This window comes from Saccostrea cucullata, unplaced genomic scaffold (assembly GCF_032062105.1).
Source record: "Saccostrea cucullata isolate Sc308-1 unplaced genomic scaffold, CSIRO_AGI_Scuc_v1 ctg9620, whole genome shotgun sequence".
Taxonomy (NCBI): Eukaryota; Metazoa; Mollusca; class Bivalvia; order Ostreida; family Ostreidae; genus Saccostrea; species Saccostrea cuccullata.
In genome coordinates this window covers 47,519-70,974 of record NW_026937583.1, presented here as the reverse complement: position 1 = coordinate 70,974, position 23,456 = coordinate 47,519, and the positions used below count along the sequence as shown (strand labels likewise).

Here is a 23,456-nt window from a genome sequence, read left to right as displayed (position 1 = left end):
TGTGCTCCTTGTAGAGATCGGAAAAATAGAAAAATTTGTCGTCAATTCAGTGTATAAATAATGGCTTAAACATTAAGTAAAAAAGGGTCAGTCTTTGACTCGATGATTGTATTTTCTGACAATGTCATTTTATGGGCCATAGAATACAAACTGATAATTTTCAATGAGTCTGCTGATATTCTTGTTTCATCAACTTGTTTTTAAAACATTCATCCATTTTATTCGTTTTATAAAGAGTTCATATGTAGAACATGTTCTTGCTTTTCGAAGCAATAGAGATATATTACCTACGTATGCAGGGATATTGCTGCACATTGCCCCAATTCAAAAAAGTTTGGCTACCCCTCCCCAAACTGAAATTATATATATATATATATATATATATATATATATATATATATATATATATATATATATATATATATATATATATATATATATATATATATATATATATATGGATGTACTTCAAACTTAAGTTTCTTTTACAAATAGTGTATATTACCTTGCAGAATCAAGCTCATCGGCTTATAGAGAATGGATGTCTTATATATAGCTAGAGAGAGAGAGAGAGAGAGAGAGAGAGAGATGCATGAAATTTAATAATTTAAAAGTAATCAGTAATCTCTCTCTCTCTCTCTCTCTCTCTCTCTCTCTCTCGCTATATATAAGACATCCATTCTATTAGCCGATGAGCTGGATTCTGCAAGGTAATATACACTATTTGTAAAAGAAACTTAAGTTTGAAGTATTTTTTTTATGTTGTTGGTCAATAGTCAATCAATTTTATTTCTAACGCTTATCTAACATGAGGGCAACCCTGCCTGTCTGTCGGTAGAGGCTTATATAAATAAAACAGAAATTGTCCATCTTTGAAACATCGAATATATTCAATATATCAAGTTCTCATATATCTCTTTGAGATAAAGTGCAGTATATATAATTCAGGCAGTTAGTTTTATCAGGATTTAAGTACCGATTAAGTTTGGAAATTGGCAGATCAAATGCTTAAACAAATATATATCTTCGTGTCTTATCATTTACAGAAAGTAATAAAAATATTATGAAAATCTTGCTTTTGATGTTTTCCATTTGATTCCCCCCCCCCCCCCCCCAAAAAAAAATACATTTAACTTCAATAATTTCGTTCAAATCACTTCGTCTTTTTAAGCAAATTTAAGAAGAATTAACACTGGAGAAATATTTTAATGCCATACAGGTTTTTTTTTTCTTTCTTTATTAAAATTCCTCTACTACCTTAAATTACATTTTTAGGCTATGTATTTACATATATTATATTTAAAAAATACCATGATAAAAAAAGTTTCTTTAAGTACTGTGTTCTTTGTTTTATTTATTAGATCTTACTCAGTATCAAGAGAAAGATTTATTATAGACTGAAAAAGCATATTTTGATGTTAAGAACATTCCACTTCCAAATTTATTTTTCTTATTGAAGAAATAATAAAAGTGGAAATATATTGTAATGAGAATTTTATATATTTTAAAAGGTGTAATTTCTTCTGGGTTATAGTCATATTTGATAGAAAACTTATTCTAAAATTGCACTAAGTTTTTTTTTCCAATTGAGAAGATACATTTTACAATTTTTTAATGAATTACTGCAATGAAATGTAGTGAGCTTTTTTTCAACAATCAAAAATACTGCATCAGCGTTTTCAAAATTTAGCGTAATCTCTGGGTATGGAATTATTAAAGCGCTACACATGTCCGATCATTGTATTGTATATGACTGATTCTGAGCGGTATTCATTATTTAGCGCATTGTTGGGCCAAAGCTGCTAAAATATGAAGCCCGCTTTTAAAAGTACACATACAACAGATTAAATGATATATAAAGCGAACAAATGTCGAGCTTAAAAATCCACTAAACACCAATAAATAGAAATGGAACACCCACGGACCTCTCAAACATGGAGAGTGAGAATCCCCTGTCGACCGGTCCCCCCGTGTATTATCCTTGTCATTATTGTGGAAAACGGGGGGAAAAATCCAATCCACGGTCAACTCGTCGTGTAAATAATTGACTAACAAAAATTAAGAAAAAAGTTATCATCTCTAAATAATTATGGTATTTCCTGACTAGGTCATTGCATTGGCCATAAAACTATCGGAAGAACATGTCTTTAACTCTTTGCACTTTGCCAACGGAAAGGAGTATATATGATAAGAGCCAATTTTGGCCCCCTAAAAATTAACATTTTAGAATGACATTCAAATTTGTTTTATTTATATTTATTTTGTAGAAGAGATTATATTATAAATATTTCCAATATATTTTTCACATTTATATGCACTTACTAACTGTAAATGACGTAAGAGATGATGCTTTTTTTGCTATCTATTTTTTTTTTTTTTGAAATCTATTAATTTTATTTGGAATTGACGTTAATGGTATTTCTATCAACCAAGCTTATGATAAACGTGATGGCTTCAACTTTTCAATCATCAACTCCCTTTCCTTATGCAACGATACACCTTCATCACCTGCATATGGGTTTATATCTATACTCAAGAAATGCTCTTCGTATGAAAAAATTTAAAACAAGGGAAATTATTGACTGAAAGTTTATGAAACAAGAATATCAGCAGTCTCGTTTAAAGCCATCATTTCGTAAGTTTTATGGTCGATACAATGACCTTACTCAAGTTTTTCATACTGATTAAAAGCTAGGCCAGTACACACATGAACTCGTTGTCGACTCATTTTTCTGTTGTTTCCCGATGAAGGATCACACGGCGAGTGAGACCGTTCTCTCAAGGTACCTGATTCCACCTCTGATGTTTTAAAGGTTCGTGTTTACTCTGCTTCAATATCAAATTTTTTAAAGGACTTTTGCATGATCTTGTATACACTGTTCGTCATCTCCATAGACTGGTATTGCATGCCTTTACCGTTACAGCAAAATCGGATACCGGTATCAGACAGGCAAGCCAGTCTATTTTCTCTACAATTTTTTAAACCATATACATGATATATGAACTTTGATTATGAATACTGTTCGTTATCTCCATATGTTTCATAAAATGCGTTGATGAAGAGGACATCAAGCAGGCGATATGTCATATGCAGTTATAACTCGGCATACTCGTAAGCTATATTTAGTGACTGAACGCGTAAACCTACGTCACTTGAATTATAGACAACGAAAAATAAGCACGTAACATGTGTTTTACGTTCTTGGATATATTGGTGCAATCAAGAATTTAAATGGTAGTAGATCTGTTAAAATTTATAAACGTTGGAGTAGAACAAATAAGAGCGTGTAGGTGTATCAGCAAATTTATACATAAGTGTACACATATTATATTACAGAGTGCAACAGAGACGAAAGTAGATTGACCATGAATGTACATGTGAAATACATAGTCTTTTTTTCACTGCTTCTTGCAGGTAAGTTTGGTTATCTTTTGGGCCACTAAATCATTTTTAATAATTACTCTTAGCCTTATAAATATTGTTTTATACTATGATACTAGAAAATGCTTTTTGAAAATGTTCTATCCGTATCAACAAGAAAAATTACGTTGATTTTTAGAGGTATGTTTAAATACAAATTAAAACAAATAGTGATTGGGATTTTGTGAATGAAGTTTCTTTTGGTAGTTGAAAAAAATCTGAATTTCTGAACTGCATGGGGAATTCGCAATGAAACATTATTTCCTGACTTCATTGAGACGTATTGTTTTTACCCTCATAGGATTAATTGACTTTAGATAAATCATTTTGTACTTTTATAACTTTACAACAAGTTGGAGGTTATAAAGTAGTGTGCAAATTGTTTGGTCAATAACATGAATTATGGGTTAGCATTCTTTATAGTTAACATTTGGATGGACGTAATTTGCTTGTGGTCTTGAAAATAATAACCCAGCTTTTGTTTATCATGTTAAAATTAGTTCTCGTTGCAGCCTCCTGTTGTGAATATGATGGCCAATGTTCTGGGAAAATAAACTGCCCAAGTGGCCAGGTTAGAGCTTGCTCATATAGACAGTGTACCTGCAGAGTTGGGAACGGTGAGTATTTTGCATACAATAGTATTTAAAAGTCAACCAATCTTGAATGCTATTACATGTATATGGAATGTTGGTGTAACATGAAACTATTGGTAATGTCTTAAAATCTATGCGGATTACTTCAAAACCATGAGTATGGAAGATATGTGTTCATAGTCAAAGGTAAAGGATAAGCGTCCTAAAGGAGACATAAAAAATTAAAATAACGCAAGATTAAATGTTTTTATTAATTTAGGTTGCATGATTGATGGTAGCTGCATTAAAGTCTGCAAGAGTTACCAAACACCTGACTGCAGATTGTTTCGGTGTTATTGTCATCAGAAATAAGCGCAAGAAACATTAAAATATTTTGAGAAATTTAATTGTTCTTATTCTTTACTCTGTACTAACACAAGCGCTTTACTACACTGTAAAAAATGATGTTTAAGTTGTGTTTAATTTTTAAACAGTCGTGTTTTACAATTAAACATAGTACGTTTAAATACAAAACACTTGCGTTTTATATATAAACACTGATGTTTAAACTGGTGTTCAATAAGTAGGGTGTTTAATCATCCGTCTTAAACACGTAATATTCATATGCATCAAATCAAAAAATAAATTAAGCGTTGCTTCTTAGTATTTGCTGTATGAATTTGTCATTTTTACAATGTCTTAATTTACCATGTAATTCCGCACATAGTATCAGATATTTATCGACACAGAAAAAAATACGAATAGCAAGGCAATATATTGACTTTAGATCATACCAAACGCATTCACAATTAACATTAATTGGTAGTAATTTTGTGCCCAAATTTCAAAATTTTCAGAAACTGTTAAAGAGGAAATAGAAACAAATATTATGATATTTTCTATAATTGAATTGTTATTTTAATCACCGGTGTTTAACACGGGTGTTCATTTCTTAATCATATATATTTATAAATTAAACACATGGCATTTATATTGAAATTGCAAATTAAACACCAGTGTTTAATACGTTATGATAGAAAATGACGCAGTTGATTATGTCATAACATGCCATTTGAACGCAGAAGATGCAGAATCACGCACATACTGACAAGAAACGCCATATCTAGCAAGGAAATAAAAGGTATATTTATAAATTTCTTTACGTAAAATCTTTTCAAAAAGAATGTTGAATACATTAAAGATCTAAAATGTTTTTCATTTATGAAATGCAGGATTGTTTCCTATAGTTAGTAATCGTCTGAGTGCAATCCGGCCATGCGCAGAGGTAGACAAATAAATGCTTATGTAGTCTTGATATCTAATTTAAAAATTTGCAGGGACATTCATCTGGTACTGTGAATCCTATAAACGAAGATCATACTTAACCGTGAGAGGTGAGTCTTAAAAGAAAAAGCCCCTCCCCACACACACACCATTGGTTCCTGATAAATGAAAATAATCCAATTAGGAACCTACCCTTGCTAATATTTATGCTCCTTAACATGCAACAATACCACATTCGCACATGTACTAGCTGCAGATCTGTAGCGTTATGGTTTTTATGAATTTGCCTTTGACCATAACTAATACATAAAACTATTACGCTACAGATCTGCAGCTAGCGCATCTACCAACAATAATTTCATCTCCAGCCCGTGCACATACATGTATTCTTTAAGGAAACTTTACTTTTTTTGAGGGAGTGTGATACATGATAGAAAATGCCTTGGGACAAGGTAGCCCCCCCCCCCCCTCCATTCTCATAATTTTTGCTGTTGGGTTGCTACTACAGGTACATGAACATTTATTTTTTATTTTTTTTTTACATGTACGCTTATACATATATGATTTACAGGTATTTGAATTGCAGATTTTTATTCCAAACTTGTTTCTCAGTATGTAAAATATAATTTAAATTGGCGTGAACAATAACAAGCATTTTTTTTCGATATTTATGTGGATCTATTCTTTTACAGATAATTATCTGAATTTGCATAGTGAATATTTTTTTCATCCATCTTTCAGGATATGAAGAAATTAGAACTACTTGGGGTGAATGCAATTTTGGAGAATGGAAAACTGGAGATCATCATCCGTTGTAGAAGAACCTGAATTTTACCCGCAACCAGAGGAGCTAGACTGTTTAACTCGGTTAGAATATGATATTGATATTGAGTGAGTGATACCCGGCAACTCTTGTTTAGTAGCAAGAATTGGTCCTTTACAATTCAAAACTGGAAAAATTTCTTTATTTGGTTAAAACTCTCAATATTTGTGAAAGTATAAACTTGTAACATTTACAACTAGATTTATTAGTGTAATACAAGTACATATTATTCATGCTGTATCAAGACAACAAATATCATTTTCAGTTTATTCATCATTTTGCTTGTTTTATTTATTAAAAAAGATGTAAAGGATGATTTAACCTTTTTTTTTTTTAAAAATGTTTAAATTTTACCGATGAAAAACATTTCATTTTATTAAGCGATTATGTTTTTTTTTTTCATATTTCAAAGACCCTCCCCCGCCCTCCCGACACGAATTTATTGGAGTTTAGTTTAAAGATGCAGATTTTACATCTTCATGCTAGTTTATTTTGAGAATGCTATTTTTTTCAACCAAAATTGAATAATGTGTCCATGTGTTGGTAAACGTGTTATTTAATGTTTCAGTTGTTTATAAAGTTTTAACCCTCAATGAACATTAAATCAATTATTAATTAAAATAGCTTTATGTACAACATATTCATTATCAACCGCAGTGTGTTTTGTACTGATTTATATTTGTTTCAAATAAAATGTTGAAAACTTATAAACACGTTTAAGTATTTATTTATTTTGTAAAATAAACACGTTGAAGTGTTTAAAAATTGACCTTTAAACATGTTTAAGCGATTATTATCTGTTGCAGCAAATAAACATGTTTAAGTGTTTAAATGTTTAGGTTGAACATGTTTATTAATTAAACATGAAATGTTTAAATTTTAAACACTCACGGTGTTTATGTAGTAAACTTTAAGTGTTTATTCAGTGTTTAATCTTTAAACATTTTGTGTTTTTGAAGTGTTGAATATTAAACCTCATGTGTTTAGAATTTAAACATTCTAACGTGTTTATTTCTTAAACACTTCTTGAGGTGTTTAAATTCTAAACGTGTTGAAGTGTTTATTATCTGTTGCAATATGGTGTTTATTTATAAAACACTTATTTTTTACAGTGTATATACTTTCAAATACAAATGCACGGGGATAAGATAGGGTCATGAAACTTACAGAAAGAAATTTCTTGCTTGTTGGTTTACGGCATCAAATAAATTTTTAAACCGAATTTTTGCACAAAAATAGTCCTTTTAAAAACAAAAATTGGGACTTCCATGAACTTCATTGTTACAGGATAATCAGATATTCAAAAAGAACAACAGATCAAATATTTTTGTCACTTTTCATTGCTTAAAATTATGAACATGAAAAGCAACTTGACCAGCATTTTAGAGAGAGAAAATATTGTTGTTAAAATGTGTCATTATAATATTTTTTATGTAATTTAAACCCCTTTGATTTATAAAGCCAAAATTAAAAATTGAATTGTTTCAAAAGAAATATATAGGTACAATCAAATGTATATAACTTTGTGTCAAGTTAATTGTTAATTGTTGTATAAGTAACAAAACATTATAAGATTAACATGATGACTTAATCCTTTTAAAAGCCCCTTGCTTCTTTATAGTGAAATGCATGATTTCTTCTCTGCTTCTAGACTTTAAACTAAACTAACTAATTTAGTACATAGTTATGATGATCAAGAGTGCCTCTTCCAAAATTGTGAATTTAACACTCCCAGGGTCAGGGTTTCTAGTGTTAGGGTGGGGCTCTATTGGTTATAGAGTGCAAATGCGTTTACTTTTGGAAAATCTTCTTCTCTGTTTCTGGGTATAAGATAAACTAGCACATAGTTATGCTGAGCAAGAGTTTGTCTTCCAAAATTGTGAATTTTATGGCCCCAGGGTCAGGGGTTCTGGTGTTAGGGATGGGCTCTATTGATTATATCGTGAAAATGCATTAATTCTTTGAAAACCTTCTTTTCTGCTCCAGGGTATTACATAAACTATGTAAGTAAATAATTATGTTAAGCAACAGTGCTTCTTCTAAAATTGTGAGTTTACTGGTATTAAGGTTTCGTCAAAGGTCAACATGTCAAAAAAATATTTTTACAATAGCCCCAAAACTATGTAAGGTATAAATTTAAAACTTTTACAGTTTATAAATTTTTGATTGATTAACAGAAAGAAAGTATCCCTTGATTAAAAAAATACTTGGAATAATATTAATTGAGAAAATTTCTTCTTAAAATGCACATATTTTCCAAAAAATACACCTAATTAATTCTGTGCTTTTAGTGAAAACCATCATTGCAGAAACAAAATATGTTTATCAATGAAGGGCAAGTTGGACTTTGATAGTCACTGGAAAGTTGTTTTCCCTGTTTATTTTGTCCAAATGTTAAGACGTGAAAGTGAAAGTACACTGCAAGTGGCGGATTCTAAAGAGGTTTTCTCTTTATACATGTCATGCTTTCAATAACAGCCTTTCAGAGACCATTCACGTCCAACTTCCCCTTCAATGATTAACATATATTATTTCTACAATGTTGGTTTTCACAACAAGGATGGAATTAAGCAGGTGCATTTTTTTCTAAATATGCACATTTTCTGATACAATTTTCCTCTAAAAATATCTTTTTAAAAATATTTGTTATCAAGTAATACTTTCTATCTATTAATCAGTGATATATTTAAAAACTGTAAACATTTTGACTTTATACCACACATAGTTTTGGAGCAATTGTAAAAAAAATTTTTTAGACAAGTTGACCTTTGACGAAACCTTAAGGCGGGGTTCTATTGATCATATAGTGAAAATGCATTTATTCTTTTAAAATCTTCTTCTCTGCTTCTAGGATTAAATATACTAAAAAAATATATAGTTATGATATAGAGTGCCTCTTCCAAAATTGTGAATTTTATCGCCCCATGTTCAGAGGTTCCGGTATTAGGGCGGGGCACCATTGGTTATATAATGAAAATGTATTTACTTTTTGAAAATCTTCTTCTCTGCTTCTGGGTATTAAATAAACTAACTATAAATACATAGTTATGATGAGCATGAGTCTTTCAAAATTGTGTATTTTATAGTCCCAGGCACTGCATGAAAAGTCGCGTTTAATATAATTTGATAAATTCGTTTACTCCAGTAAATTTCTTGTATTGAATTTAATTAATGTATAACGGTACATTTTACATGAGATATATTGTGATATAATTAAATAAAGTTTTCAAATAAGTATAATCATATTTAATGCAAAATAAGTCGAGAATAATATAGTTTAATTGAGATAATTATACGTCCCGTTTAAGAATATCAACATGTAAAAGTAAATATGCTTATACTTAAAGTTTAAGTACATTTTTGGTATTTTGAATATGTCATAAATAATTCTTTATACCTTATGTAAACTTATGTTGAAACATTTTTGAAAAAAAAATATCTAGGCATCCTATTCATTTTAATTTATTTATTTCTCATTTTTATTTATTTAACCCTTATGTAGATTTTTCAAAACTGTGGAATATAACTTATTTTTTCTCTGTCGACTACCACTGTAGTACAATTACATCGGGATCGAAGTCGGGCTCGAAAAGCAATTTATTTAAAAACAACACACCGCGCCGAAATTCAATTTTTTGGAGAGTTCAACGCAGCCATGTTGAACTTGATCATGATGTTGTACGGGAGGAAGGGGCGAAAGAGAGTTATTCGAAAAGGAGAAGCATGATAAACTTTGGATGGAATTTATGTTTTAACAGAAGATGAAGACATTTACGACCCCGTTTAGCGGTAGGAACAATGTACAAAATTTTATCATGTGTCCTTGAATGAATAATTGCCTCTGGTACTGATAATGTTATTGTTCCTTAGTCTGGGCTGTACACATAAAATGCCTGGCAGTAAAAACGTTTGGGCAAGCGCTATTTACATTTTGTAATAATTATTTATCACTTTTAACCATCTAATTTAAAGATGGATTTTAACCCGAATTTTCACGTTTGGGATTGGTTTCAGAATTTTTGTCACTTAAGTGTTCCTCTGTTCAGCATTTACAGAGAGTGTTGTACAATGTAATAAATTGTTAATTTATTCCTTAATGCCTACTCAAGAATATATTGAGCACTTATTTTGATTATTTTAATAGTTGCAGTGTGGACTGTGCCTGAGACGATTCCCCATAACGCCGGCTATGTAGACAGCTTGTGAAAATGGTGAGACATACCGCTCAAATTTTCTATTATCACAAATAAACAAACAATGTTTTATTAACTTGTATCTTTATGCATAAGAGTATAAAAATATTGCAACAACTTGAAATGCTATATACCAAGTAGACAATACGAGGTTTATATTCTTATTTTCCTTATCCTAAGAATACAATAGCAATGGATTCTGAGCTATACATAATTTTTTGTACGTTAAATACGTAAGCATGAATTATTAAAAATAGCTATCACATTCTATGATGCACAATTAATTATTATGCATGCATTATTTACAGGAATCCAAATGCTCACAAGAAATGACAAAAGCAGTATGAAGATTAACACAACAGTAAGATTTTTTCTGATAAGATCAATAAAATCACACGAATTGATTCATTTAAGCTCACCTGAGCCATTTTAAGACCCGAGCGAGTTTTCTGTTCTGTGTCTGGTATTCGTTGGTCATCTATAAACTTTTCAAATTTTTACATTCATGAGAATTGTTCCTAGTTTGAATAAAAATCCCTGCAAGATACATCTTTTCTTTCAGAAATTGTGCAAGAAAAGTTTGAAGTAGCTATGGGAATGATCAACATTGAACTTGCTGAGGCTCTCTTCCTGAAAGTGACTTGACCAGATATTTGGCTACCCAGTATGAGGTACGAACTAATCATTTGTTGAACAACTTATTGTGTATGAGATTGCCACCTGGAAGTTTGCATTTGTTGTCCACTTTAAAAACTTGCTATCTACAGTGTAAGTTGTTAATATATTATACTGTATGTTAAATGCTGTAGATGCTAACCGTTGCATTTAAGTTTACTCTTAAATTCCATGTGTTCCGAGTATGTACACCCATGGATTTCATATCATGTTTTGTCGTCTCTAAATTTAATATAATACATATCATAATATGTACTAGATCACAAAGTTTGAGGATTTTATTATTGTATGAATGTTATCTATTTGCTCTATAATATAAATACATCTGTTTGTATATATTTTCTACGAGATGCCAAACCTGCTTTTAATTTTTCACATTTTTTTTATCCATAGTATCTTTCTGTTACATTAAATAAAATATTGTGGAGGAACACGAAGAAAAGGGCTGCACACCTCAACATATTCAAGGTCAAACAGGTAAATACATTGGTAAATTGCTAAAAAAAAAAAAAAGATGGCAAAAAGTCGCCAGTCCCCAATTTACATGTACTTCCACAAATTCTGCAACTTGCTGCTGTGAAACTATATATATGTGTGTCTTAATATGATAAATGCTGTAAATGCTTTTCTTTGCATTTTCCTAAACTTTGTAAATCTTCAAATTCCATGTGCTCGGACTACGGTACCATTATGTATGTTTCATATCATATTTTGTCGTCTAGAAATTTGATCTATGTACATATAAGGCTATCTAAATTTAATCCCTTGGTTCTCAGGCCAATTTTCTCCAAAACAGATGTGGGAGGGCGGCATTTTATTTTTCATTTTATTGGCAATAAAGTAGATGAGGGAGGTTTTTTTTTAATTTTAATTTCCGAATTTTCTTTAACATAAAGGTAATATTTTTAATCACAGATATATACTTTCCATTTCTGGTAAAGATTTCTGTTTTATCCATTGCTTAACAGCGTGTAAACGTTGTAGGTAATGTCCTCGAATGTATTTTCAAACGAAGTAGCCAAAATCTCCGTGCAAATGGCTACCAGAAGTGATATTTGAATACTAAACTACGAAAAAAATGAGGCAGAATTTTTTTTTTCCGGATTGGTCTCCGCAATACCAACTTTTTATTTTATCAAAAACACAATAAAATTAGCAATGCGGCTACCTCAAAACGGATACGCGCGGGCCTGAGAACCAGCATTTCAATTTTATATGGCCTAATTATATTTTTTTTATGCAATTCACTTAACTAGATGACACAGAGAATTTTTTTCATTGTGTAAAATGTTATCTTCTTGCTGTAGTCATCTTAGTACTAAGTATACCCTGTTTGTATATTTTTTCTCTTTTTTTGTATATTCTTTCTATGGAGAGCCACACCTGTTATTAATTTTTCATATTTTGTTCATGACAGCTTTTTACCATATCCATAGTTTCTTGCTGCTAAATGAAAGAATTAGTGTGGAGGAACAGAGAAAATGGCACCTCAATATGTTCAAGGTCAAGCAGGTAAAATGCTCAAAAAAAAAGATAGTGAAAAAAATCATTAGACCCAAATTTACATGCTTCGAAATCTGTAGCTCGCTGGCCTGAAATTATAGATAATTATCTGTCTTTATTACCCAGATTTGAAAAAATGGCATATCTTTTGTTGTCTTCTGTAAATTTTTAATTCAGCAAAATTGATCTGTGTTTCCTCTAGGTCAAATGATAATTTTAAAATCAACTCAGATTTTGTTTTTACTATTTAATATATGCAATTGCATAAATCTAGAAGCACACATATAATATGTATATATAGGCAAATGGGTATTTATTTTTATGTTTATTGTAGAAATAAGGAGCTAGGTGTGATTCTCCAGAGCTGAAAACTTCTTGGCATGAAGAGAAGAAGAAGCAAGAAAAAGCAGATTTAAATATTGATTAGATCTTCATAGTACAAAAAATGATTCTAAAGATAATACTATCTATGAATTTAGAAAGCTGAAGTTGCGTTCTGATGAATGTGAGAATGTCTTCAAAGAACAGGACACCAAAAGTGCCATTCTCAAATCAAAGCACTCTAAGGGCAGAGCATAATAAGAACTAGGACAAATAAAGAATCTAAAAGAGTCAAACCTATGGATTTATTAATTGAACAGAGATGGGCTATTAGAGATGAAATATCTGAGTTGCTACTGTTTTGCACAAATTCAATGTTAGATAAGAAAAATATACCTAGTGTTGTATTTTTGACAGTGAAAGTTTTTTTTATGATTGATTACAGATTAAAACTGTTATGTATTTTATTGTTTAAACATTTATCGGTCTGCAATCACATACATTTTAATCTTGATTTATATATCAGATATATGTACAAGTCTAACTTAAATAATAAGTGCATGGACATTATTGTGGAAAAAATAAGACAATCATGATCAAGGGTAGTCTGAAAAAGCTTTGCTTGCAGTAAGTTGCAGATCTTGATACCCAAGTAAGAGAAAGGTGGCGTCTCTGACCGATCCTTTTGCTGTTGCTTGTGGGCGAGTGAGGCTTCTCTGTCAGTGGCTTAGTGAGTCATAGATGTAAAAAATAGAATAGGCAAATGAGGTAGAGACATTTCTGAGTAAAAAAGGGGTGATTGTGATTTTAATAAATATTACAATTGATATTGCAAGAGTAAATAAATGAGAATTGCAAGAGTAAAATATTAATTTGTTTCCTTCCATTTGAAGTAAGAGAGTTTATGAATTATGAGTTATGGAATTGTAATTAAGGCTTAAAAAATTGTTAAATATACTTTTACATATGTTTATACAGGACTTTTATATGTGCATGTTTCAGAGCTCATTTTTGATATTTTAAAGCAAAGTTGAAAATCTCACTATTGAAGTGTTTTGCATTCCAATGTAACGTTGATTTAATGAGGATATGTTATATTACAATCATCGAGCAATATAAAACCTAGCAGTTGGAACAGAAATGAGCTACATGTATTGTAAACAAATTTAAGCTGCTATTGTTTTGTGTAATTAGGGTCTTCCGTCTCCAACGGAAGACCCTTCTATTATTCTATTGTTTCTTCTTCACTTTTATTATTCTTTTTTTTTCTTTACAATTTTTGTGCAGAAGATTTCTCGAAGATGGCTCGATCGATTTTGTTCAAATTTTCAGAGATTATGTGTATCTATCTGAAGTTTGTACCCCCATTTCAATTTTAAAAAAATCACTTCCGGTCGGAAGTTATTGCCATTTCAGTGATTTTCAGAGGGTCTCCTTGTCCATAAGTAAACTCAATAACGACATTAGCTAGAAAGCTGAAATTTTTAGCGATGATAGAAGACACATTGCCGAGTTGCACATTGGATTTAAAATTTTTCTGAGAGGTCCAATATGGAAGCTCGGTAGGGGTCAAAATCTAGGACACGAATCGTGATTGAATTTTCCAGACATTTTGTATCATATCTTTTAAAGTGTATTTATTTTGATAAAACATACTGAACAATATTTATGGGGAATGGCAAGATCTTTCATTTGATGTCAAGAAAAAAGTGCTGACTCATCACATTAGGGGCCAAAAGGGGCTAGAAGTCTTTTCTCGATAACTCTTAAACAGTCAATAATTTGTTAGACATTACATAAGCAAAAATGTTAATCCTAACAATCTACAACTGGATATTATAATTTTATTGTCGTATGTTATATAATTAGGGGCCACAAAGGGCCAGAATGCTAAATCTTTGACGCTTTATATATCAAAAGTGAAAAATATTTTGATTAGTAATATTGAACAAAAGTTGTTCAAAATAATGTTCTGAACAGTATGCAACCTTCCATTTTTTGCTAAACGTCCCCATTAAGGAGTTGAAGGGTTGGCCCCTAAATATTTCTTTTGCTAACAGTTCAAAAACGAAATAGAATTTATGAACAGTTGTTGAACAAAAAATGTTTAAAATCTTAAGATCTTTAAGATGAGATCCCGAAAAAGGGGCTGGGTGATCAAATTAGGGGCCAAGAGGGGCCAAAAGTCTACATTCGATAACTCTTTATCAGTTAATATTTTGTAATACATTACTGAAGCAAAGATGTTTATCTCAACCATTTACAACTATATATTATGGTTTTTATGTCGTGTGGTACATAATTAGGGGCCACAAGGGGCCAGAATGCTAAATCTTTGATGCTTTATATCTAGAAAGGGAGAAATATTTTGATAAGCAATATTGAACAAAAGTTGTTCAAAATGATGTTCTGAACAGTATGCAACCTTTCATTTTTTGCTAAGCGTCCCCATTAAGGAGATTAAGGGTTGGCCCTTAAATATTTCTTTTGCTAATAGCTCAAAAACGGAAAAAAAATCTGAAAAGTTGTTGAACACAAAATGTTCAAGATCTTAAGATCTTTAAGATGAGATCCCGAAAAAGGGGCTCGGCACTCGAGTTAGGGGCCAAGAGGGGCCAGAATGCTAAATCTTTGATGCTTTATATCTCGAAAGGGAAAAATATTTTGATAAGCAATATTAAACAAAAGATGTTCAAAATAATGTTCTGAACAATATGCAACCTTTCATTTTTTGCTTAACGTCCCCATTAAGAAGTTGATGGGTTGGCCCCTAAATATTTCTTTTGCTAATATCTCTTAAACGAAAAAGAATTTCTGAATAGTTGTTGAACAAAAAATGTTCAAAATCTTAAGAGCTATCAGATGATATAAATAAAAAGGGCCGATTCCTAAAAGGATCACTTCATTATAAATAGGGATCTGACCTATAGGACCGGGCTTGGTTTTTTCTCTACAAAAACCTTGTCGATTTCCGTCCCGATTAATGACATTAGGCTCAATACATATAATAATGTGTTTTCCCTAAATCTTTATTTCAGTGAGTAGGAGGAACTCCTCCATTGATTTTCTGATTTGTTATCTCAAAATAATATAGCTGATACTTTTCTTTACTTCTCATTGTGCATATAATGACAATGTCTACTGCCTATTAAATTAATTCTTTATCATGTCTAGGATATAATAAAACATGCCATTAATATGTGCAAATTACCGGGGATATATATAGGCCTAACTGAAATCCAAGGGAGTACAATTACTGATATATGTGGCCAAAATCAATGTGATTAAATTCTAAGGAATGTATACAATTGAAATTCATTACAGCTCAATGCTGCCAAGAATACCTGTTTTGAGTAACACAGAGTGAGTTATTCTTGTCCTCGGAGAAAGTGTGCTTATACTGAGGTTTGTTCCGCCTGACTGACAACTGTACATGTACATTGGATTGTTTCGATTTGAACTCTCTTAAGAGTTTCTAATATCAAGAATAGGCATGCATAAAAGATAGATAATTGATAAAAAATAAAATAGTCTTTTAAAAGGCGAAAATTAAAAACTTTAATGTGTGGTACCAGGTGGATTCGAACCCCCGACTTTAAAAAGATTGTGTGCATAGTGTTAAAAGCCAGCGCCTTTATCAACTGAGCTAGTCTGACTATAAGTTTAAATGTATAAATTTAAAGCAGATTATTAAAAATCAGATTTCCTTATTTTTTGTAGGTTTTTTGTGAATTTCGACCCTAGGGCAGGCGTGCCCCTAAAAAAATCTTATCTTAAATTATTCCTTACATCCCAACCTATCAAAATATCACAATTTTATTTAGGGGCAGGCCTGCCCTGAAGGACTTCTAGGCCAAAATTCATGCAAAAATCAACGCTTTAACGGACAAAATAGTATTTCAGCCAACTTTGGAGGTTTATTGTAAAAATGTAAATAATTAATTTTAGGTATTAAATACGTATTTGAAAAATTTAGACAAATATATGGTAGAAAACAACAAATAAAGATTACTTTTTAAATGTCACTTTTTCCGGGAAATGGTTCTCTCCTATTGGTCAATTCTTTTGTCAAAGCGAATACATCCTTAGGGGCCCTTAGGGGAAAAGGCCGATTTCTTAAAGTCTTTAATGTTCAATGTCTTTTTACAGATTGTGGTAAATCATTATTTTAGAATGAAAATTGCAATCAAAATCTTATCTCATCTCATCAAGAATTGGACGGAAGACCCAGTCGTTGCTCGCAACGAGATCGTATCTAGTTGTGATACTTTTTCCTTAATTATGTTCCCCAAACGGAGTTTGGGAACATATTGTTTTTACTCTGTTTCTTATTATTAGGTCTTTCCACCTTTCTGTGGAAAGACCTATTGATTTTCTTCTGTTTCTTTTTTTTATTATTAGGTCTTTCCACCTTTCTGTGGAAAGACCTATTGATTTTCTTCTGTTTCTTTTTTTTATTATTAGGTCTTTCCACCTTTCTGTGGAAAGACCTATTGAAATTGTTCTGTTTATTAGGTCTTTCCACCTTTCTGTGGAAAGACCTATTGATTTTCTTCTGTTTTTTAGGTCTTTCCACCTTTCTGTGGAAAGACCTATTGATTTTCTTCTGTTTCTTTTTTTTATTATTATTTTTTATTATTTTTCCGCCGTGTGATTTTGAGTTTCAAGATTTATCGAAAAGATTTTTAGTCCATAAGAATGTACTTCATTAAAGATTTTCGCAGTTGACCCTGCGTATATGAACTTTGATCCCTTTCGGAGTTATTACCCCTTTCGCAAGAAAGCTTGTTATCGCTACTCCTCCGAAACCATAAACCGTAGAGAAATGAAATCTTCACTATTGTCTTCAACTAATTTAGTAGACATTCCAATGATTTATTGCGAAAGTATTTATTGACCCGTTCAAAGAGTTATTGCCCCTGAAACTTTTTGAATTTTACAAATAATTAAAAATTTTCAAAACCAGAGGTCGTAGAGATATGAGACTAACTGCATAAGATTCATTGACCTTTGACCTTAAAATTCATTTAAAGGTCAAAGGTCAAGGTCATTCCAAAAATGAGAAATTTAGCTCTTTTTGTATCTCTTTTGTCTTTCATCATATAGTTAATGTGTATGCATCATTAATATGTACTCTTAAAACTATTTAAAAGATTTCATTCTTGTCCCTTAACATTAAACCTTTTTAAAGTTATAGCCCCTTTTGCCAAAAACCTTGTTATCGCTATTCCTCCAAAACCATGAACCGTAGAGAAATGAAACCTTCTCTAATGTCTTCAACTAATTTAGTAGACACTCCAATGATTCATTGCAAAAGTATTCGTTGACCCCTTCAATGAGTTATTGCCCCTGGAAGTAATTGAATCTTACAAATAATTAAAAATTTTCAAAACAAGAAGTCGTAGAGACATGGGACCAACTGCATAAGATTCATTTACCTTTGACCTTAAAATTCATGTAAAGGTCAAAGGTCAAGGTCATTCCAAAAAATGAGAAAATCAGCTCTTTTTGTATCTTTTTTGTCTTTCATTATATATTTAGTGTCTATGCATCATTAATATGTACTCTTAAAACTGTTTCAAAGATTTCATTCTTGTCCCCTAAGATTAAACCTTTTAAAAGTTATTGCCCCTTGTGCAAAAAACCTTGTTATCGCTACTCCTCCAAAACTGTAGACCGTAGAGACACCAAACCTTCACTAATGTCTTAAGGGTCTTTAGACCTAACTTCACTGTATAAGTGCAAAAGAGTCTGATGACCCCTTATATGAGTTATTGCCCTTTAACTTCTTTGTATTTACTATTAAACCTTATAACTTGAAAAGACCGGTCACGGTAGCCTAGTGGTAGAGCGTTCGCTTCGTGATCGGGAGGCCCGGGTTCGATTTTCGTTCCCGGCGCTGCGTCATACCTAAGACGTAAACAAAGGTAGTGACTGTTCCTTCACCAAGCGCCCGGCACTAGAAGTGAAAGTCACGGGTCTTTCGGATATGACCTTAAAAACGTAGGTCCCGTGTCACGGTAGGCGCTGGCACGATAAAGAACCCTCACTGCTCAATGGCCCTGAGTGCCGAGTATAGGTCTAAATTTGAAGCCCTTCACCGGCATCGGTGACGTCTCCATATGAGTGAAAAATTCTCAAGAGGGACGTTAAACAATATACAATCAATCAATCAATCATATAACTTGAAAACTATAAGTGGTACAAGCATGGAGTCAATTGCATTGTGACCCTTGACCTTTGACAAAATTAAAATTCAAAGAAGGTGGAAAGACCTCTTATTGTTCTTTGAACAATAAGTCTCCTAGTTTTTTTATTTTTTATTATTTTTCCGCCGTGTGATTTTGAGTTTCAAGATTTATCGAAAAGATTTTAAGTTCATAAGAATGTACTCTGTAAAAGATTTTCGCAGTTGACCCTGCGTATATGAACTATGACCCCTTTCGGAGTTATTACCCCTTTCGCAAAAAAGCTTGTTATCGCTACTCCTCCGAAACCGTAAACCGTAGAGAATTGAAACCTTCACTAACGTCTTCGACTAATTTAGTAGACACTTCATTGATTCATTGAAAATGTATTTGTTGACCCCTTCAATGAGTTATTGCCCCTGGAAGTTTTTGAATTTTACAAATAATTAAAAATTTTCAAAACGAGAAGTTGTAGAGACATGGGACTAACTGCATAAGATTTATTGACCTTTGGTCTTAAAATTTATGGAAAGGTCAAAGGTCAAGGTCATTCCAAAACTGAGAAATTAAGCTCTTTTTATATCTCTCTTGTCTTTCAACATATACTTAATGTCTATGCATCATTAATATGTACTCTTAATACTGTTTCAAAGATTTCATTCTTGTCCCCTAAGATTAACCCTTTTAAAAGTTATTGCCCCTTGTGCGAAAAACCTTGTTATCGCTACTCCTCTGAAGCTGTAGACCTTAGAGACACCAAACCTTCACTAATATCTTGAGGGTCTTTAGGCCTAACTTCATTGTATTAGTGCGAAAGGATCTGATGACCCTTTATATGAGTTATTGCCCTTTAACTTCTTTGTACTTACTATTAAACATAATAACTTCAGAACTAAAAGTCGTAGAGGCATGGGGTCAAGTGCAATGTGACTCTTGACCTTTGACCTTGAAAATTTATTCAAGGTCAAAGGTCAAGGTCATTTCAAATTTTAAAGATTTTCATTTTTTTCTACATCTTTTTATCTTTTAAGCCATTTTTTTTGGTTTTTTCTTATGGTATTTAAGGAGTTAGATACAAAACAAAATACAAATTCAGAGAAGGTGGAAAGACCTCTTATTGTTCTGTGAACAATAAGTCTCCTAGTTATTATTATTTTTCCGCCAAACGTGTTTTTGAGTTTCAAGATTTATCGAAAAGATTTATAGACCATAAGAATGTACTTCGTAAATGATTTTCGCAGTTGACCCTGCGTATATGAACTTTGACTCTTAAAGGAGTTATTGCCCCTTTTGCAAGAAATGCTTGTTATCGCTACTCCTCTGAAACCGTAAACCGCAGAGATTCCAATCCTTTATTAATGTCTGTGACTACTTGAAAGGATCTTCGGATCTATTCATTGCGAAAGGATTCGTAGACCCCTACTATGAGTTATTGCCCCTGAAAGTTTTTGAATTTTACAAATAATGAAAAATTTTTAAAACGAGAAGTCGTAGAGACATGGGACCAACTGCATAAGATTCAGTGACCTTTGTCCTTAAAATTTATACAAAGGTCAAAGGTCAAGGTCATTCAAAAAATGAGAAATTTAGGTCCTTTTATATCTCTTTTGTTTTTCAACATATACTTAAAGTCTTTGCAACATTAATATGTCCTCTTAAAATTATTTGAAAGATTTCATTCTTGTCCCCTAACATTAACTCTTTTAAAAGTTATTGACCCTTACGCAAGAAATGCTTGTTATCGCTACTCCTCCGAAACTATAAACTGCAGAGGTTTGAAACCTTTACCAATGTCTGCGACTACTTGAGAGGACCTTCGGATCTATTCATTGCGAAAGGATTCGTAGACCCCTTCTATGAATTATTGCCCCTGAAATTTTTGAATTTTACAAATAATGAAAAATTTTCAAAACGACAAGTCATAAAGACATGGGACCAACTGCATAAGATTCATTCAGCTTTGACCTTAAAATGTATGTACAGGTCAAAGGTCAAGGTCATTCCAAAAAAGAAAAATTTAACATTTTTTATATCTCTTTTGTCTCTCAACATATACTTAATGTCTATGCATCAATAATATATACTCTTAAAACTGTTTCAAAGATTTTATTCTTGTCCCCTAACATTAACCCTTTTAAAAGTTATTGCCCCTTGTGCGAAAAACCTTGTTATCGCTACTCCTTCAAAACTGTAGACCGTAGACACACCAAACGTTCACTGATGTCTTAAGGGTCTTTAGGCCTAACTTCACTGTATAAGTGCAAAAGGATCTGATGACCCTTTATATGAGTTATTGCCCTTTGACTTCTTTGTACTTACTATTAAACCTTATAACTAGAAAACTATAAGTTGTAGAAGCATGCAGTAAATTGCATTTTGACCCTTGACCTTTGACCTTGAATATTTTCTCAAGGGCAAGGTCATTCCGTTTTTTTTAAATTTTTCATTTTTTCTATGCTTTAAGACAATTTTGGTTTCTTTTTCATGGAATTTAATTTTAAGGAGTCAGATATAAAACAAATTTAAAATTCAAATAAGGTGGAAAGACCTCTTATTGTTCTGTGAACAATAAGTCTACTAGTTATTTTTTATTATTTTTCCGCCGTGTGATTTTGAGTTTCAAGATTTATCGAAAAGATTTTTAGTCCATAAGAATGTACTTCATAAAAGATTTTCGCAGTTGACCCTGCGTATATGAACTTTGATCCCTTTCGGAGTTATTACCCCTTTCGCAAGAAAGCTTGTTATCGCTACTCCTCCGAAACCATGAACCGTAGAGAAATGAAACCTTCACTATTGTCTTCGACTAATTTAGTAGACACTCCAATGATTGATTGCGAAAGTATTCATTGACCCGTTCAAAGAGTTATTGCCCCTGAAACTTTTTGAATTTTACAAATAATTAAAAATTTTCAAAACCAGAAGTCGTAGAGATATGGGACCAACTGCATAAGATTCAATGACCTTTGACCTTAAAATTCATTTAAAGGTCAAAGGTCAAGGTCATTCCAAATATGTGAAATTTAGCTCTTTTTGTATCTCTTTTGTCTTTCATCATATACTTAATGTTTATGCATCATTAATATGTACTTTTAAAACAATTTCAAAGATTTCATTCTTGTCCCTTAACATTAAACCTTTTTAAAGTTATAGCCCCTTTTGCGAAAAACCTTGTTATCGCTACTCCTCCGAAACCATGAACCGTAGAGAAATGAAACCTTCTCTAATGTCTTCAACTAATTTAGTAGACACTCCAATGATTCATTGCAAAAGTATTCGTTGACCCCTTCAATGAGTTATTGCCCCTGGAAGTTATTGAATTTTACAAATGATTAGAAATTTTCAAAACGAGAAGTCGTAGAGACATGGGACCAACTGCGTAAGATTTGTTGACCTTTGATCTTGAAATTTATGCAAAGGTCAAAGGTCAAAGTCATTCCAAAACTGAGAAATTAAGCATTTCTTATATCTCTTTTGTCTTTCAAGATATACTTTATGTCTTTACATCATTGATATGTACTTTGAAAGCAAAGATTTCATTCTTGTCCCCTAACATTGACCCTCTCTAAAGTTATTGCCCCTTGTGTGAAAAACCTTGTTATCGCTACACCTCTGAAACTGTAAACCATAGAGGCACGAAACCTTCACAAATATCTTAAGCGTCTTAAGATACAACTTCAGTGTATCATTGCGTAAGAATCTTATGACCCCTTATATGAGTTATTGCCCTTAAACGCATAAGTGCTTACTATTAAATCTTATAACTTTAAAAATATAAGTAGTAGAAACATGGGGTCAATTGGAATGTGACCCTTAAACTTTGCCCTTGAAGATCAAGGTCAAAGGTCAAGGTCATTATATATATTTTTTTATTTTAACTATCTTTTAAGCCATTTTACTATAAAATCAAATTTAGAGAGTAAAATATAAAACTATAAGAAATTTAAAAAGGTGGAAAGACCTCTTATTGTTCTGTGAACAATAAGTCTCCTAGTTAGGTCTTTCCACCTTTCTGTGGAAAGACCTATTGATATTCTTCTGTTTATTATTCTTTTTTTTTATTATTTTTCCGCCGCATGTTTTTTTGTTTGAAGATATATCGAAAAGATTTATAGTTCATAGGAATGTACTCCGTAAAAGATGTTTGCAGTTGACCCTGCGTAAATGAACCTTGACCGCTTTCGAAGTTATTGCCCCTTCCGCAAGAAATGCTTGTTATCGCTACTCCTCAGAAACCGTAAACCGCAGAGGTATGAAACCTTTATAAATGTCTTCGACTAAGTAAGGGGATTCTTCAATCTATTCATTGCGAAAGTATTCGGTGAATCCTTCAGTGAGTTATTGCCCCTGAAACTTTTTGAATTTTACAAATAATTAAAAATTTTCAAAACAAGAAGTCGTAGAGACATGGGACCAACTGCATAAGATTCATTGACCTTTGACCTTAAAATTCATGTAAAGGTCAAAGGTCAAGGT

General features: G+C 31.9%; 2 long non-coding RNA genes across 2 annotated transcripts; both read left to right on the top strand.

The window, feature by feature from the left end:
• Positions 1-3,324: 3,324 nt before the first annotated feature.
• On the top strand, positions 3,325-4,387 carry LOC134248432 (uncharacterized). Its single transcript, XR_009988053.1, has 3 exons — positions 3,325-3,415; positions 3,934-4,038; positions 4,274-4,387. It is a non-coding gene; the product is annotated as an uncharacterized LOC134248432 (long non-coding RNA).
• Positions 4,388-10,243: 5,856 nt separating this feature from the next.
• Positions 10,244-10,959, top strand: LOC134248431 (uncharacterized). Its single transcript, XR_009988052.1, has 3 exons — positions 10,244-10,311; positions 10,602-10,654; positions 10,856-10,959. It is a non-coding gene; the product is annotated as an uncharacterized LOC134248431 (long non-coding RNA).
• Positions 10,960-23,456: the final 12,497 nt, after the last annotated feature.